The 15,523-nt window shown below is 55.0% G+C and overlaps 1 long non-coding RNA gene across 1 annotated transcript; it reads right to left on the bottom strand.

Moving 5' to 3' along the window:
* Positions 1 to 1,707: 1,707 nt before the first annotated feature.
* LOC132672942 (uncharacterized) lies at positions 1,708 to 13,438 on the bottom strand. Its single transcript, XR_013557732.2, has 4 exons — positions 12,930 to 13,438; positions 6,341 to 10,594; positions 5,160 to 5,514; positions 1,708 to 4,975 (listed from the first exon to the last, which is right to left on the bottom strand). It is a non-coding gene; the product is annotated as an uncharacterized LOC132672942 (long non-coding RNA).
* Between the last annotated feature and the right edge of the window lie 2,085 nt (positions 13,439 to 15,523).

Here is a 15,523-nt window from a genome sequence, read left to right as displayed (position 1 = left end):
AGAGGCAAAGCCACCTGCTCTGGGTGACACAGCTGGCTGGTGCCAGACTCTCATCAGACTTTGATGTTTCTGATTTCCCACTCCCTCTACCGCTACTCTACACCCAGCAGATGCTTGCTGTGATATTGACCAAAGGGATAAAGGCTTTTCCAATTTCCAATCCCTCCACCCTGGAAATGATGCTTGACCCATTTGGTTACTGTCTAATGATACTGACCTCTGTTCCTTGGAAGTCACCACAACAGCATAAGCAAGACCGTTTTCAACACCCACACACTCTCTATCCCCCTGTCCAACCTGACCACATAGCCAAAGGCCTCTGGGAAAGGGAGAAACGACGTGCCCTCTGTGTCGCTGAGCTGATGGCACTCCAAAGCTTTCGGAGCCGTATGCACAAGCTATGGCTCACAAGGCACTTATTAAACCCTCTGTGCTGGTCAGAATCGACCCATTCAAAGAGTTGATCCTTAAATGCTTATAAAAGCTGAGACACCCTCTTTCTGGTTGCAAGGTCCTGCTAGCTAAGGGTCTGTGGATAGAATAAAGATAAACAGAGCCTTGCTGCAAGGAGACTTGTAACACTGGCAAACAGGACAGAGGTTTGGACGAGCTGAGGACACTTGACATGAAATAAAATAATCTGTGTCTGATGAGAGTATTAGGCAAAACTTTAAGGTCAATTTAGCATGATTTAAATATTTCCCACTCATTAGCAATAATTTAGAATGCATTTCCTTTTCTCCCCCCACACTTGAAGTTTTATTTTAGTAGCTCTGTGATTTTGGAACAGATCATTAAAATTAATGATATTCCAAATGTTCCAGTGTGCCTGGTAGAGTCTGATCAGTGTTTTTTCCCTTTATAGATCATCAGAATAGAACATTTTAATGGCTCTAATATAAGGGCATTCTCTCTCTTTCTCTCTCTGTTAATGAATAATTTCCATAGCCAGATATGGAACCCCCCAAAGAAGAGGAAGCATATTTCATTAGACATGTCAATGCTGGACCCTAAATAATTCAGGACCCCAGATTAAAATACTTGATGCTCTCAATGTCCTAATGGGATATAATGAAATATCCCCAATGCTGCCGTCTTAAAATTAACATCCTTTGAAATTCCCAAATCAATCAATGCCAATGACAAGAGCTGAGTCTAATCCTTTATTGATTTGTGCAGCCACAGAAGGGAAAAGGGAGCCTTGCTTAGCCCCATCCCTCAGACTGGCTGGTTGCTGGCCAGCGGTGTTATTCATTCAGTCTGTGTCCTGATGCACTGAAAATACAGGCTGGCCACCCCTTCATGTGACAGGCAATGCCACTGGGCCCCAACAGGCTGGCCCTGGTTATTACTTGAGGGTAGGCTGTGGCCAATCCTGTCCTACACACCCATTTGAAGTCACCATTCACTCCTGGGTAGAAGTATGGACTGAGTCTCCTACCGGCTCAGGCTCTAGGTGGCCCTGTTATTGGGAGAACGGTCTGCTTGTCCCCTCAGCCGTCTTCTGTGCCATCAGTCTGTTTAATTTTCTACAGCAGCTATCACCATCTAACAGGTACTAGTTATTTGCGGAAGATCTTATGTCCTTTGGACTCTATCCTCTGTGCTCTTATAAGTTAACTTCATCTGTCTTGACCACCAAGATGAAACCTCAAGGAAGGTTTGTGGGTTTGTTTGTTTTTCTACTGCCAAATTCTTGGTACCTCAAAGAATGCTTAGCATATAGGTACTCATGGATGGAGGGAGGGATGGATGGATGGATGGATGGATGGATGGATGGATAGTGGATAGAGTATAGATGGATAGTGGTTGGATGGATAGATGCATAGTAGATGGGTGGAAAGACTGTGGATGGATGGATGGATAGATGGACAGTGAATGGGTGGATGGATGGATATTGGATGGGTAGATGAATGGTGGATGGATAGATGGATGGATGGATGGATGGATGGATGAAAAGACTGATAAATGGATAGATGGTGTCTAAGTGGATGAATGCCCCCCTTCTTACATTCTTAGCACAGAAATGCAAATATACAGATGCAAGTATGTGTCTAGCACATATTTATTGTCTATATGAATGAACCAATCCAAAATCCAACAATACCAAGAATTTCCCATCCCATGAGCTTGCTTCTACTTCTGCTCTGGCTGAGAGTCGTCCTTCACAGCATCCCACTGACCAACTGGGCCAAGGGGTTTGCATCGGCCATCTTGGATCCTGTGAATGTTCTCTGGCTGTGCTGATAGCAACCTTCTCCTGGGGCAAAGCTGCATTCCCTCTGCTTGTCCCCTCAAGATCATCCATACTGGACACACAGTAGCCTACCATGTAAGTCATGCCTCTGGTAAGAAGCCACATAGACTGACACAAAGGGAATAATAAAGGAGCACTTTGAATAATTCAACAAACAGCCCATGGAATCCGTGTGCCTTTCATAGGCGTTATGCTCCTGTTGGCTGAAACTCAAAGGAAACACAGAAAATGGGAAACCACAAGTCTCTGTATGAAAATTAAAACCACCCAGTGATAAAACAGCCTCGTGTATCAGAGTCAGTGTCGAGAGGAAATAAGAAACTCCAACAAGTAAATTGGAATTAGGTCAGAAGGCCTGGGACAGAATCACAGTGAAAATACCAGTCCACCAGAAGAAAATTGAAAGAGTGGGATTTGGAGGGAGGAGGGGGCTGATTTAACGTTTCCTAGGAAACCGGCTTGCAGCCCTCCTGGCCTCACCTTTGGGGAGTCCTCGGCTGGCACTGTGCAGGACTTGTGGGACAGAGGAAGTCTTTGGTGTGTTTCAGAACAGGGAGATCTCACTGAAGAGACCCAGGAGCGACAAATGGCCTCGAAGCCCCGGGACACACATCCCAGTTTGTTAATGCAGTCTTTGGAAGGTGACTTTGAAGTCCGGCCACCCCTGGCCGGGTGTGAGAGAGGACAATATGACCAGGGCATGTGTCTCTGGGGTCCTTGACCCAGTGCAGTGTGGGCAATGACATTCACTCATCCTGTCCCCAGGGGGGTGGAGCGCCCCCCTCACACACTGTTCCCCACTTTATCTCACAGTCATTCCCGGGACACATGCTGCGGAGCAGACCCAGGTAGCTTGCCTGAAAAGGCAGGCCCCAGAGCAGAGGACAAAGACGTGCGTAACCGGTGAGGACCTTTTCGTTTGCCTGAAATGCTGACATGCCCCAGGCACATGTGTGGACTTGCCCTCCCTGGCTTGACCTTGGCATCCCTGATCTTTCCTTGGGATCTCACTGGGCCCTGATCCAAATAAAACATCTGGGCCACTGACCTGCAGCTGTTACCTCTGGCCTTAATGGCCCTCCTGAGTCTCAGAGTTCCAACCAGCTGCCTCCTTCCACAGCAACTTGGTGCAGATAGTGAGGTTTCAAACCTCTCCAGGCCGGGCAGAACCCTGGACCCCTGCCTGCCCCATGGGCTCCCTCCCCATCTCCCTTACGTGCACACCGTGCCTCCATGCACCATGGTCTCAACGGCTCAAGCAAAACCCTGCAAGAATGTTGGCCCCTTGGCGACCCTCACCCCCGAGAGGACAGCAAGCCCTGTGGGCTGTCTTCAGGTCCATCCGGATCCTTCCCCATACACAAGGACCTCCTTGGAACAAGCCCCCCTTTGCCTTCCAAGTCAGGACTTTGACAACAGCACATAGGTACTGACTGAACCCTCATTGGGGGCTGAGGGCTGGTCTACATATTGGGAGGTGGCAGGGCACCAAACAGAAGCCCCTGACCTGTGCCCTAATCCGGGAGTAGAGACACCAGCCACGGGAGCTATGGCTACAAGGGCCAGGAGGAAAGGGAGGGTGGAAAGAGCTGGGTGCGGGGAAGAGGCCTAAAGGAAGTCTGGGTGGTGACCTCAGGAGATGGTTGGGGAGGGGAAGGGGCAGGGAGTGGGGAGAAGAGATCATGTGGTCCCTCAGACCCCCATGGGGACTCTGGCTTTTCTGCAGGTGAGGCAGAAGCCTCCGGGGGGTTCGAGATGAGGAATGAATGGGGGCACCTGGCTGCCCCGTTAGAGCCAGTCCCTAGAGAGGCAAGAGTGGAAGCAGGGAGACCAGGTAGGAGGCTGCAGAAAGGGAGAGGGAGAGAAGCCCAGTGAGATGCTGCAGCCTGGACCAGACAGGGAGCAGGGGCTGAGGAGAAGGACGGGCTTGGGACTTCCGTTTTTGCCCTCTGAGCTCACCCCTCATAGCAGCCCCAGGGAGTCTCTGAAAATGTCATCAGCCCGTCCCGCCTGAGCCTGCTCGTGGCTTCCTGCTGTCCTGAGCCTCCAAACTCCTCAGCCAACCCACGGGGACCCCTGGCTCCCACTTGACCTAATGTTCCCCCTCTTCCCTCACTCCCCCGCCTCGGGTTCCTCCGACACACCAAGCTCATTCCTACCCCAGGACCTTGGCACTGCTCTCCCTCTGCCTGGCGTGCCCTCTCCGGATCCTCACCTGGCTGCTTCAATCTTGACGTTCTGATCTCAGCTCCTGCCTCCCTCTTCTGAGAGGCCTCCCTGACCTCTTCCACCCCTACCATCACAACACCCCATTTTGTCTTCTTTGGAATATGTATCCCCATTAGGTATTTTTGTAGGTGTTCATTTTCTGCACCCTCTCCCGACTAAAACAGAAGCTACGTGGGCACAGATGTTCTCTGACTGGTTTACCTGCTTCTCTCCAGCATCTGGAGTAAGACCTGAGCACCTGACAGGCACCCATAAATATTTGTTAAGTGGAACTGTATGAAGAGAACAAGTCCCCTCTCCCCCGGAGCACACCACGGACTCCGAGGGACTGTGCGTCCTTGCAGTTTCCGTTTGCCAACACACGGTTTTCCGAACGGCAAAGAGTCCAGATGGCAGGTGCAGCGAAAACCAACATCTTCCCGCAGGGGGACACCGGAGGAACTGAACTGCTCAGCAGGCCGTACGCAGGGCCTCTGGGCTCACAGCTACCTGTGTCAACGGAGAAGCCAGAATCAAAATAAATTACTGAGGGAAACACAAACTCACTGCCCGTGGCCACAGCGCACCGGGGGCAAGGCGGGGGCACCACTCTCCTGCCCCCGCAGCTGTCTCCCCACCGGCCCTTAGGGCCACTCTCCAAAGCTATCAGAGAGCAGAAGAGAACTCCACCCACCTTGCCTGGCTCGTCCCCACCCTGGGGGCCGCCTCGGACAGCTGCCAAGCCGGAGCATCCCAGGAAAGGAGCACCTTGCTTCTATGGAAGCTGCCAAGAGAGCCCCAAACAAACAAAACCAGTCCGAGGTCCCTTGGCTGCAGGACAGAGGACAACGTAAGCTGTGGGTGGACTTTCACAGTCTCAGCTGGGACTGCCATTGGCCAGGGTGCTCATTCACAGACATTTGCCCTCTCGGAGTTCTGGAGCCTGCAAGGCGGACCGAGGTGCCATCGGGGCTGGTCACTGTAAGCCTCTCTCCCTGGCTTGTGGACAGCTGCCTTCTGGCTGAGCCTGCAATCAGTCCTTTGTGTGGCTGGAGAGAGAGCAGGTCCTGGTGTCTCTTCCTCTTCTCAGAAGGACACAGATCCATGGATCCCACTGGGTTAGGGCCCCACCCTTATGACCTCTTCCCAATTTAATTGCCTCCCCAAAGGAAGTCACGCTGGGGTTAGAGCTTCAACCTATGAATTTGGGGGGACTCAACTCCATCCTTCCTAGGGGGCCACCTGTATCTCACGTGGGCTCTCTGGTCCCCCACATATCTATTTTCTAGGGGTCAGAGACCCTTTCCGGTGTCTAAGAGACAGCCCCACCCCATACAAGAAGTAGAGGCCCAAGAAGAGGTAGCCAAGTGATGTCAGGGCTCAAGCGATACTGATAGAACTTTCCGGAAGGGTTGACAGTGCAGGAAAGAAGAAGGGTCCCTGGAGAGGGATGCAGTTCGGGGAGTGATGCTGCTTTGCACCAGGAACCGCGCCAGACCCCAGGGCTGCAAATAGGACACGAGCGCGCGCCCCCCCCCCCCCCCGGCCCATGAAGGAGGCGGGTCCAGGTGGCCGTGCTGTCCTGGCAACAGCCATCTCCCAGGCCAGCCTCGCGGGCAGGCACGGGGCGTGAGAGCCTCAGAAATTCACCCGGGAGGAGGAGACTCCAAACTCCGGTCCGTCTGACGCGGAGCCTTGCTTCTTCGCTCCAAACCTCCCCTCGGAAGCCCTGCCTCCACCGTCCCTCCTCAACGGGGAGGCGGTTGGGAAATGGGGAGACAGATGCCACCCCAGGCAGAGGAGGCCATGACCTTGCTGGGCCACAAAACCCGTGGAGAAGCTGCGGCAACAGCATTCAGGCTCGTCCTGTCTCACCCTCTGGCCGACGTCCGCCCAGGGCCAGCCTGTCTCCCGTCACCGTCTGGACGCACTCTGCTGCACGCAGCCCAAAGCGTGGCCTTCACGCCCTAAGGCATGAGCTGGGGTGTCCCGATGAGCTGGGAAGCGGAGGGCAGAGGTGGGGAGAGGGGGCTGAGCCAGATTGCCTGTAAGTCAGCAGCAAGGCTATCACTCTGGCCGCCTCTCCACGTGGGGCACACGGCCGTCACAGCACGCAGCTGGCCAGGCCTGGGCTGGCAGCTTCCTCTGGGGTCACCTGGCTCAGCTATCGCCACGGTGCCCGTCACGCCTCTGGGCATCATGCTGGAGCCTCTGTTGTGACAGGCACCGTGCCCCCAGTTTGCCACGGCGAGACCTGTCCATGGTGGCATCCTCGGCTGTGTGCAAAGAGTAGACTGTCCCCCAGCCAGGGTGCACCCCGCCTCTCAGCTGCACACTCACACTCTCCCCGGGGACTTAGTTGTCAGCTCCCCTAAACCGAGACCCCCCCCCTCTCGGGTGTTTAAAGCTCCCAGACCCACCTTTGATCCCTGGTCTCCTGGGGAGCAGAGAAGAGAACATCACAGTCTCAACCCCAGCACCCCCAGCCTGGTAACCCCCTCTCCCAGTCACCTGTCCAGGGGCCTCATCCAGACTTGGGCTGGGCTGGATCCTCTTGGTGGTGACAAACCTCCCCTCTGCTCTCCCCTCCTCTCCTGCCCTTCTCTCCAGGTCCTGCTACCCCTCAGCCCTGTAGGGCTCCTGGACCCTCTCCCTCCCTTGCCTCCAGTCGGTCTCTGTCTTCATTCCCGGCTCAACCAGCCTATGTCCAGCGGACCCTCAACTTCCCTCCCAGCCAAACTCAGCTCCCTCGTGTGTCCGTCAGATCCTGCCTGCAGAACGCCAGCCTGGGCTCCTTCCACCCACCCGTGTGCCCTCCCCAAACCCGCACCAGCCGCTGAGCACTGAGCTCTGGTGCCAGGCCCCCGGGCCCCGGATGCTGCACCTCAGACAGCTCCCACGGCCATCCGCAAAGCGGTCAAATCCCCTCCAATCCTCTGACCTCCTCCTCCTGGAACCGAGCTTCCCAGGGACACACACACAACAAACAATCTCGAAAACAGCAGAGCATCTCAGAGGTAGACCACTCCCAGGAAACCAGAGGCTTCTAGCGAGATAAAGGAAACTTTTCAAAGTGAGCAGAGGGGGGTCGTGATTGACGTACAGACGGCGGACCTTCCGCGGGAAAACGAAGGCGGGGCAGCGCCACAGCCAAGCAGGAAGCACTTCGGGGTCCCAGTGATCAAAGCCACTCATGAATCGCGGCCGGACGCTTACAGCTTGCAAGCCACACGTGCGGCCTCAGTCAGAAATGGGTTCACGCAAATGGCATTGTCTCTGCTGGGAACTGCTCTGATGGGGAAGGGTTGGGTTCCAGGCCGGAGGTCCCTTAGATGCCATGCTTTTGCACGGCCTTGGGCAGGAGTTGATAAAAACCACCCAGAAAAAAAAAAAAAAACCTGCTTGGTGTTTGTAAAGCACTTTGGACTTCTGCGAAGATTTCCATTACCTCCGGCGTCTGAGCTGGACCTCCTGGCAGAGTGTGGACGATGCCATTCTAACTCCCAGCCCAGCCCACCTGCAAGGTCCCACCGCCGCTGCACAGCCACCGGAGGCCGGGACGGGGGCGCCCGCTGCCTGTCCAACGTGCTCTGTCCAGGTGACTGTCATAAAAGCACCCTCACAGGGTCTGACAGCCGCCACGGAGCACACCGCGTGGCCAGATGAGCCACAGCGGGTCTCAGCCTTGGTGCTACTGCTCGGCTGGATCGTCTCCACAGTGGGGCCGTCCTGTGCACCGCACGAAGTTTAGCAGCATCCCTGGCCCCCGCTCAGCAGATGCCTGTACCTCCGCCCCTCCCCACCCCCTAGCAGTCGTGACAACCAAGGACGTCTCCAGACGAGGCCAGAGGTCCCCAGGGGAAGGGGTTCCCCCAGGCTGAGAAGCACTGCGCAGCCCCCACTACCCCAGGGGGCCACCCCCTTTCACTTTCCTCTGTGAGGACAGGCCGGCTGGCATAGGAAGCTGAGCTCTGGGAACCAGCCTCGGTTCTCGCGGGTTGGCTTCCCTGAATCCGATAATGGACTTCACACAACGGAAGAGAAGGGAAGGGATGAACCCAGAGCAATAACTCAATGCCGGGGACCTTCTGCAGGTGCCGCCCGGAAAGGCAGACCAGCGGACCACAATGCGGGCCGAGCCCCTGGGCGTTGCCCAGCTCTGGGGAAGAGGTCCAGCCCGGGCGTCGCAGCTGAGGGGCTTTGGTGCCTTGAGCCACCAACGGGAGCCGCTCATCTGCCTCCAGGGACCCCATGGCCGGACCCACGGGCTGGTGGGAGCAGAGCCAGCACTGGCCAGCCGGCCTCTGACCCCCAGGCCACTGCACCTGCTCTCCTCTTGGATGGAAGCTTCTATCAGGAGGCTCTAGGGAGGGTGGTGAGCACTTAGTGAGGCCCCGGGAGCAGAGGCCAAGAAACGCCCTGGCAGCACGTTCACTTTACGGGAAGCTGGGAAACCTGGCAGATGTCTCCCCTGCAGAGGTTAGCTTTGTGTTTCCAGAAATCACTCACTCCTTCATTTGTCAAACTCCTGCACAGGCTGTGCCCTGTGCCCTGTGCTGACAAACAGTGATGAGGTAAACGGCCTAAGGCCCCTGCCCTCAAGGGCTCTGTGACCCAGTGCAAGAGAATCCCGCAAACCCCAAGTGGCAGCTCGTCACGCAGGAGGGTGGCTGGGGGTCCTTGGGCCACCTGGGGAACCGTGTCCTGTTGCGGGTCTCCAGACCGCTTCCTCGCCTGCCCTCCAGGCCAGTCTGCCTTTGGTGTAGCTGCGAGGCAGAAGAAAGGCTCCAACAAGCTCACCTACGGGCATAGCCAATCGGCATCCAATCCACGGGACCCACCAGAGATGACGCATCACGGCGATTCAAATGGATTCTGGAGCTCAGCATCTGGGATCCTCACAAAGGGTCTCTGCCAGGCGGTGACACGCGGCCACTAGGAGGGGAGAGGAGCAAAGCGGGCTGGGAGCACCCTGAGCCCCGAGCCACCACCAAATGCAGGGAAAGGCTCGGGAGGGGTGCCGCACCGACAGCAGCTGGGTGCCCACTGCCTTCACCCTGGCATCTGGCTCTGTCCCAAAACGGGGGACAGAGAGCCCCAGACCCTACCACTGCACCGGGCTGTGTCCCCAGGTGTCCCCAAGCTTCAGAGATGGTCGACAACCTGTTTCTTTGAGAGCCCCCCCGCCCCACCCTGCCTGTAACCCACCACCCACCACAAAGCAGGTGCTGCTCAATTACTATTAACCCGACGAATGAATGAATGAATGAATGAATATTGCCCTTCTCCTAAACCAAGCTATCAAGTCAGTCTGTCAAGTCAAACAGATTTCCAGAATCGTTGTTTGAAAGCCATTGAGGTAGTGACTCTCAGGGAAGGACATATCACATGTGCCCTACACCTTCCTAGTCACAGAGAAGTTTGTCCGATGGAGAAGGGGTAGGTGTTCACTGCGGGCAGCAGGGGGGTGTGGGGACGAGGCAGGAGAGCAGCCCCGGTCCGAGAGGGGCATTAAGGAATTTTTACCCTAGCCCAGGAGAGATTTGGGGTCGGGAAGGGGCCGGAGGGGGGCAAGTGTGATGGAATGGTGTTGACCACCCCGTGCCGGGTGCCCTCCACACCCCTCTCCCCACGCCCGTGCTCCCAGGGGTCATTTCAAGTCAGCCGGATGTGCAATGTCCCACGTTGGGGCGCAGTGTGGGTCTCTCAAGCCGTGGTGACAGTGATATCTGCTCTTGGAGTCACTGCCGTCCGACCCCGTGGGCAGGAGGCCAGCTCCTCCGCTGGCTGGTTCCCGGCGTCCACTGAATCTGCCCCACTGGCTGCCCTTCCCTGTAGAAGCCTTTAGAAGGCATCCAGCCTCCGCTTCTAACCCTTTTGAATGTAACGCGGGCACCACGCTTCACGTACGGCCCCCCAGTGCAACAGGGCACAGGCATCCTATCCAGCACATTCCACTTCCAGAGCAAGACGAGCGCTCTAGACATCGTCTGGAAACCCAGTTTCGGGGTAGAGCACATCAGCGCCGGCCCAGGGACCCGCACGTGTTCCCTTGCACAGGTGGATTCAGTCAACCTTCACGTGGGCCAGAGAGCGAGGCCGAGCTCATCCAGGGCTGAGCATCTTGGTCTGAAAGAAAGCAGCGTGATGCGGGAGAAAATATACAGCAGGTCAGACCTAGCCGGTGAAGAAATTGCCCAGCGCTGCTTTTTCAGGGACCACCGTAGGGAGGGCAGAACATCATCCGCTCCAGGAACCGAACAAAACCCACAAAGCTGGGAGCTCTGTCTCTCCAGTCACCTGCCCTTGGGCAGACTCTCTACTGCTCATGAACGCAGTGACTCCTGCTGCTTAGACACAAAGGCTCAACTTGAAAACATAATCAGTGTCATAACTTATGGTCCTGGTGACACTGGGGATGGCCCTGGGCAGGGCCAGAAGTGGGTCAGGTACCCAAGTATTAATAGTATAGAATACTGTAAGAATTAATACTGCAGCATAAGCCAGAAACAAGTTAGAGCAAGTTTGTGTGATTATTGATTGAAGATGAAAAAAAAAGGGGGGGAGGGGGATCACAGGAAATAAAATTTTGAAAACCTTTCAAATACTATCATCACAGAATCCTAGAAATAACTTTTTTAAAAAATTAATTAACTTTATGATCTGTCCTTTTTTTTTTTTTTTTTTTGTAGCAGGAACACTTATCTCGAGATCTAGCCTCTTAAATTTTTCAGTGCACAACACTGTTGCTAACTGCAGACCCAGTACTGCACAGCAAATCCCTGGAACTCAAGAATCCTGCATAATTGAAACATTGTACCCATTGAGCAGCATCTCCCCACTGCCCTTTCCACCAAGTCCCAGGCAACCACCCTTCTCCTCTCTGCTTGTAGCTGTTTGACGACTTCAGCCTTTGTCCTCCTGTACCTGGCTTATTTCACTTAACATAATGTCCTCCAGGCCCATCCATGCTGTCACAAATGGATGGATTCCTTTTTTTTTTTTTTAATGTTGAATAAATACTTCATCGTGTGTGTGTGTGTGTGTGTGTGTGTGTGTGTGTGTGTGGTTCTTCTTTATGCGTTTAGACTGTTGAACATTAGGCTCTTTCCACATCTTGGCTGATGTGAAATATGTTGCAAACCCTATATTGATAGAGAGTCAATATCCAAAATATATAATAACTCCTCCCACTCAGTAACAAATGTACAAATAACCTGATTAAAAATTTTGCAAAGGAGTTAAACAGCTATTTCTACAAAGAAGACATACAAATGGCCAACGGGTATATGAAAGGATGCTCAGGGTCACTAATCATCGGAGAAATGTAAATCAGAACTACAGGGATTTACTGCCTCTGTTAGGATGGCCGTGATCAAGTCACCAAAATATGGGAAGCGTTGGCGAGGGTGTGGACCCGCTGGATCTCTTGTGCACCATCGGTGGGAATGTACATTGGTGTGACCACTATGGAAAACGATATGGAGGCTCCTCCAAAGATTAAAAACAGAAACATCATATGACCCAGCAATCCCAATTCTGGGTATGTTCCCAAAAGAATTGAAATTAGGATCTCAAAGTAGACATCTGTGATCCCATGTTCATTGCAAGGGTTAGAGCACGTTGAAGAGAAGAGCCCAAGTAGCCACAGACAAGGCGGTTTTCCTTCCTGACCCAACTTTCCCACCATCCGCCTGCACCTGGATGGTCCTTTGGGGAAATAGTCCCACCCCCATCCTCCCACCATTCTCAGTCTACATAGTATGGGTGGGAAAGACCCTTGGTTCCAGGTCTGAGTGCGTGACAAGTCCATCCAATGGAAGCATTCCTCTGGGCACGATGATCAACAAAGGGGGTGGCAGGAGACCCCACAGGAACCAGGAAGGGCCAGGCCCAGGGATGCCGATAAAATGTTTGGGAAAGAGGCCATCTCTTTCATCAGGGATGCCAGACTGGTAGAAGGTCCATTGCTGCTGGCCTATTGGCCATCACGTGGGAATGAGTTCAGCAGGCAGGAGAGCAGAGCAGGGGCAGAGACCCAGAAAATGGTTATACTAGCATAAACACCTGGATCAAGCCAGGCCTGAGTTCCACCTGAGTTTTTCATTATTAAATAGCAACTAGATCCCATTTTCGTTTAAGTTGAGTTGAGTTGAGCTGTCTATAATTGAATGAGCCCTGCCCAGTATAACCTTTATTCAGTCTTACCCTGCCCTGGTTCATCCTGTGAAGGGCTGAATAAACACCCAGTTTGTGTAACTTCCTAGTACAGCAGTGTGAGAACAGTAGACCAGTGTAGGCCTAGGCCTGGGGGCAAATGGGCAAATCCATACCTAGAGCCCTCAGTTGTGTAGTGCCCTCTGGACACCCTGAGATTTCCCCGGGGCAAGAACCTACTGTCCACCCCAGCACTTTGTCTTGCCTGCTTTCCCTCAGTCTGTCCCCCTTGGGACCCAACACTCACCTTGATCTTGAGGTGGCCCTCAGTGGCCACAAGGTTGGGACTAACGATGCCTCCAGTTGTCAGGGTGTGCTGCCTTGTCTCAGAAGTGACTGGTTAGGACTGTTTGTGCAGCCCCACGAAGCGGCAAGGGGCCAGGTTGGTGGTGTTCCCTGTCTCCGGGCCGAAGGGGAAGACAGGACACGGTCAACACCGCTGATGATGGACCCCACGTCTGCCTGCTGAGTCACAGCAATACCAGTTCCTACTGCCCAACACACGGCCGCGAACTCAGTTGTTAAGGTCAACAGCCCTTCCTTAAACTCACAAGTCCACAGGTTAGCGAGCGGCTTAGGCTGGGCTCTGCTGGGCGGCTCTCCTGGTTTTTCCCCGGATTCTCATGTTTCCGCAGATCGGCTGGGTGGCCGTGCTGCTCAGGGTCGGCTGGCTGTCGGCTGGGGTGACGGGGTGCCTGGGCTGCTTGCCTCGCATGCTCCGGTGGCTAGTCCGGGCTGGCCCTCGTCGTTGAAGACAGGGATCTGAGAGGGACAACGGAAGTGTGCAAGCCCCCCGAGGCCTGGGCTCAAATGCGGCACGCAGCCCTATCTTTCGCCACTTGGTATTGATCAGAGCAAGTCTCAAGACCAGCCCAGATTCACAGACTCCCACCTGCCGATGGGGAGGGGGTGCAAAGTCACACTGCAAAGTGCCTGCACGCAGGGAGGCCACTGATGGGGGCTACATTCCGAAAAATGGCCTTCCGTGATCAGGGTCCATGGGCCTCCCCGGACCGCTAATGCACAGCTTGGAGCCGTGGTGCGGTGAGAGGCCAGACCTGAGGCATGTGGGCTGTGACCACCATGGGGAGCGCCTGTGTGCTTCACTGACAGTTATTGTCACCTGCACTGTCCCCTCGCCCCCGAGACCCCCTGGGTCACCATCGCTGCCCCCCGATGGTCTGCTTGAAACCAGCCCTCCTTCCTTCACCCCCTTGACCCAAGAAGACCCAAGACCTCTCCCCATGGGCGCCGAGCTGCTAGGGGTCATCCTTTTCGATATGTCACCTGTCCCTCTCAGAATGCCAAGGTCACTGATTTCAGCACTGACCCTAAAAGCTAGAAGTGGCCTTAGGATTTCCCTTGTCCAATTGCCTTTTGCTGTGAGGAGGAAACTGCAGCCTTAAGGAAAAAGCTGACCCACCCAAGGGTATGTGGCTGTCTAGACCTGGGTCTCTGGTCTTCTGACCCACTGCTGCTTCCTCACCCCTGCTGGGCTGAGAGAGCTGATCTGCCATCCCCCTGACATCGGGGACGTGGTTTCCCCGGCTGGCCCTATGGCTCGGTGCCCTGGCCACGCTCTGCTGGGGCTCACCCTTCATTCCTGCACCAACCTTGTTTCATTCTGCTGATGCTGGAGGCTCACCTCTGCAGGCTCCGCCCCACTCAGACTGGCAGGCTGGAGGTGAGCCATGAACGGAGGCTCATCAGCCTGGCATGAGGTGATCAGGACACAGCCTAGAGGCCTTCTGTCTTTGCATAGCCAGATCTCTGCCAGGGCCGGTTCAGGCTCAAGCCATGGAGGCCAAGAGATTGTGGGGAGGAAGGCGTCTCAGGAGGGTGTGGGGTCCCTCCAACCAAAAATCCTGCTTCCTGCAACCCTGAGCATTATCTCCAGCTTCCCCACGTCTCTAATGCTGAGCAGAACCTCAGGCATCTGGGCATCTGTGACCCTGAGCGGAGCCCCCAGTACCCTGGGCGTCTGCAACACTGAGTGATGCCCCCAGCCTCCTGGGTCTCTGTGACCCTGAGCGATGCCCCCAGCCTCCTGGGAATCAGTGACCCTGAGCGATGCCCCTAGCCTCCTGGGCCTCTGTGACCCTGAGCGATGCCCCCAGCCTCCTGGGAATCAGTGACTCTGAGTGGTGCCCCCAGCCTCCTGGGCCTCTGTGACCCTGAGCGATGCCCCCAGCCTCCTGGGAATCAGTGACCCTGAGCGATGCCCCCAGCCTCCTGGGCATCTGTGACACTGAGCAGTGCCCCCAGCATCTGGGGCACTTGTAACACTGTTGTGTACCCACAGACTTCTGTCTCTGCCTCCCCACTGGACAGAGCTCACTGACAAGGAAAACCACATGAGTTCACCTCTGCAGGGTCAGTGCCTGGCATGATGCTCGCTTCATGAAAGGTGCACAACGAATGCACAATGCTTGATAAATGGGCCCTGATCAGAGAGGCAGCGTCATGTGTCCTGGGTCCCAATGTTTTTTGCCCAGCTTTCCACCATCACCTGCAGCACAGAAGCTTGGGGGTCACATCAGAGTTCCCATGTCTGGCTCCATACCTGAGTCACCCAGAGAGTTTCTATATGCAGTTTCCCAGACACTGCCCAAACTTAGGAGTCAAATCTGTAGGGGCGGGACCCCAGAATCTGTAGTTTGGAAACACTGCCCGGGGAGGTGGTTCTCAGGCAGGACCCCAGACCAGCCTTTGGGAAGCCTGAGAACAGGTACTGAGTTCTCCTGGGGCCTGGCCAACAGCTCCAGCTCAGACAAGATGGGTCTGGGCTCAGGTCAGGGTGGAGTCAGATGTGCTCCGGGTCACTGGGTCCCAGCTCTGCCC

The sequence above is a fragment of the Panthera onca genome, chromosome C1 (genome assembly GCF_046562875.1).
Source record: "Panthera onca isolate mPanOnc1 chromosome C1, mPanOnc1 haplotype 2, whole genome shotgun sequence".
NCBI classification, from domain to species: domain Eukaryota; kingdom Metazoa; phylum Chordata; class Mammalia; order Carnivora; family Felidae; genus Panthera; species Panthera onca.
Note: the sequence above shows the minus strand (reverse complement) of the source record. Positions and strands in the feature narration are given on the sequence as shown.